The sequence below is a fragment of the Chrysemys picta genome, unplaced genomic scaffold, assembly GCF_011386835.1.
Source record: "Chrysemys picta bellii isolate R12L10 unplaced genomic scaffold, ASM1138683v2 scaf879, whole genome shotgun sequence".
NCBI lineage: Eukaryota > Metazoa > Chordata > Testudines > Emydidae > Chrysemys > Chrysemys picta.
In genome coordinates, this window is record NW_027053586.1 from 10758 (window position 1) to 14224 (window position 3467).

The following is a 3467-nucleotide window of genomic DNA, read 5'->3' on the forward strand; positions in this document are numbered from 1 at the left end:
TAAAATTCTTGTTAGTTATCCCTAAATGCATAACCTTACACTTCTCACTATTAAATTTCATCTTATTACTATTACTCCAGTTTACAAGGTCATCCAAATCTCCCTGGGGGATATCCCGATCCTTCTCCGAATTGGCAATACCTCCCAACTTTGTGTAATCTGCAAACTTTATCAGCCCACTCCTACATTTGGTTCCGAGGTCAGTAATGAATAGATTAAATAAAATCGGACCCAAAACCGAACCTTGAGGAACTCCACTGGTAACCTCCCTCCAACCTGACAGTTCATCTTTTAGTACGACCCGCTGCAGTCTCCCCTTTAACCAGTTCCTTATCCACCTATGGATTTTCATATCGATCCCCATCTTTTCCAATTTAACCAATAATTCCTCATGCGGTACCGTATCAAACGCTTTACTGAAATCGAGGTATATTAGATCCACCACATTTCCTTTATCTAAAAAATCTGTTACTTTCTCAAAGAAGGAGATCAGGTTGGTTTGGCACGATCTACCTTTCGTAAAACCGTGTTGTAATTTGTCCCAATTGGCATTGACCTCAAGGTCCTTAACTATTTTCTCCTTCAAAATGTTTTCCAAGACCTTGCATATTACAGATGTTAGACTAACCGGCCTGTAGTTACCCAGGTCACTTTTTTTCCCCTTCTTGAAAATAGGAACCACATTAGCTATTCTCCAGTCAAACGGTACCACCCCCGAGTTTATGGATTCATTAAAAATTATCGCTAACGGGCTTACAATTTCCCGTGCCAGTTCTTTTAATATTCTCGGATGAAGATCATCCGGTCTGCCCGATTTAGTCCCGTTAAGCTGTTCGAATTTGGCTTCTACCTCGGATACGGTAATGTCAATCCCCACTCCTTTATTCCCATCCGTCTCGCTTCTACTATTCCTCAGCCTTTCATTAGACTCATTAATACCGATGCAAAATATTCATTTAGATATTGTGCCATGCCTAGATTATCCTTAATCTCCACTCCATCTACATTCTTAAGCGGTCCCACTTCTTCTTTCTTTGTTTTCTTCCTATTTATATGGCTATAAAAGCTCTTACTATTGGTTTTAATTCCCCTCACAAGGTCCAACTCTACTCAGCTTTTGGCTTTTCTCACTCCATCTCTACATGCTCTGACCTCAATAAGGTAGGTTTCTTTGCTGATCCCCCCCTCTTCCACGCCCTGTACACTTCCTGTTTTTTCTTAATGACCCCTCTGAGATGCTTGCTCATCCAGCTCAGTCTAAATCTCCTGCTTACGAACCGTTTTCCCTTTCTTGGGATACACGCCTCTGACAGCTCCTGCAACTTCAACTTGAAATAATCCCAGGCACCTTCCGCCTTTAGATCCCTAAATATGTTAGTCCAATCCACTTCCCTAACCAGTCTCCTTAATGTATTAAAGTTAGCCCTTTTGAAATCGTAAACCTTAGTCTCCGATTTAATTCTGTTAATCTTTCCATTTAGTTTAAATGGAATTAGCTCATGATCACTTGAGCCAATGTTGTCCCCTACAACCATTTCCTCAACGAGGTCCTCACTACTCACCAGCACCAAATCTAAAATGGCATCCCCCCTCGTCGGTTCAGCAACTACTTGATGAAGGAATTCATCAGCTATTACGTCTAGGAAAATCTGAGTCCTATTATTGTTATTAGCATTTGTTCCCTAATCTATATCTGGGAAGTTAAAGTCTCCCATGATTACACAGTTCCTATTAGTATTTACTTCCCTAAAAACGTTAATGAGTTCTCTGTCCCTATCCAGGCTAGATCCCGGCGGTCTATAGCACACCCCAAGCACTATCCAGGGGAGGCTCTAGTAGTTCTTTTACCCAATGTGAGTAATGCCCAGACAGATTCCGTCTTATCCATTCCATCGCTTATTATTTATTTACAGTTTACCTCATTATTGACATACAATGCTACTCCCCCACCTTTACCTTTGATCCGGTCTTTCCTAAACAGCACATACCCTTCCATACCTGTACTCCAGTCATGACTACTGTTCCACCACGTTTCAGTTATTCCTACGATATCCGGTTTCATTTCTCGGACCAGGAGCTCCAATTCCTCCATTTTGTTACCTAGGCTTCTCGCATTGGTGTATAAACATCTTAATTTATGCCTTTTGGCCTCTCTCACATTCTCCCATTTGATATGGACACCGTACTGCTAGTATGACCCATTAGTCTGGTATCCACGCCCCTCCTCCTTATGTCCAATCTCTTCCCCCTGGCTGTATCTGTTCTTATCTCATTGTCCTCCCTCTCAATGTTATCATCTGGTGTGGAGATTAACTGGACATCTCCCAACCGTCTTCCCCAAATTCCTAGTTTAAAGCTCTTTTGATGAGATGAGCCAGCCTCCCTCCCAGAAGTCTATTTCCTTCCCTACTCAGGTGAAGTCCGTCCCGTGAGAACAGTTTTCTGTCCCCGAAAGCCTCCCAGTGGCCATACATCCCAAAGCCCTCTTTATAGCACCACTCCCTTAGCCAACTATTTATCATCACAATCCTTTCACCCCTTTACTGCCCTTCTCTAGGAACAGGCAGAATCCCACTGAAGATGATCTGAGCCTCGAATTCCTTAAGCGTCTTCCCCAGCCTGGCATAATCTCCCTTGATTCTCTCTAGCGAGAACCTAGCCGTGTCATTTCTTCCTACGTGAAGGATGATCAAGGGGTTCTTACCTGCTCCTTTTAGGATCCTTTTCAGCTGCAAGTCCACATCCCGTATCTTAGCGCCCGGGAGACAGCACACCCTTCTGTTCTCTGGGTCCGCCCTGGTTACAGGCCTGTCCAACCTCCTCAGTAAGGAGTCCCCAATCACGTACACCTGCCTTTGCCTGGTGGCAGTGCGATCTACTAATCTATCCCCTGTTCACCTCTAGTTGCAACCCCTGTCCATTCCTATTTTCCCTTATAGTCCCCCTTACGTCATCCTGTATCCTCCCGGGGCCCAGAATTGGTGCTGTCTCCATCAACTCCTCCCCTCTTTCTATGGGACTAGCTGCTCGTCTCTTTTTCCTCACCCTGCCCCCTTCAGTTACCACCTGCTGCACCCCTTCCTCGTTCTCCAAACACCCAAACCTGTTCCTGAGCTCTATTTCTCCTTCACTGGCCCTCCTTTTCCTTTGCCTGCTTCTCACAGTCACATGCTTCCACTGCCCTTGTTCTCCCCCCGGCATTCCCCCCTCACAGGTCTTAGCCCCTGCTACCACCGTACCCCTGAGCATTCCCCTTCAGCCCCCACTTGCCTTTGCTCCATCAGATGCTCGAACCTCCTTCTAAACTCTATCAGGGTATCTACACCTGCATCTCCAAGCCTCGGATCTTTTCTTCCAGCAGTTCCATTAGGCGGCAGTTCATGCACACATACCTCTGTTCAGGTACCGCTGCTAGGACCATGTACATACCGCAGCTGCCGCATGCAATCATCTGCATTGTGTCACCT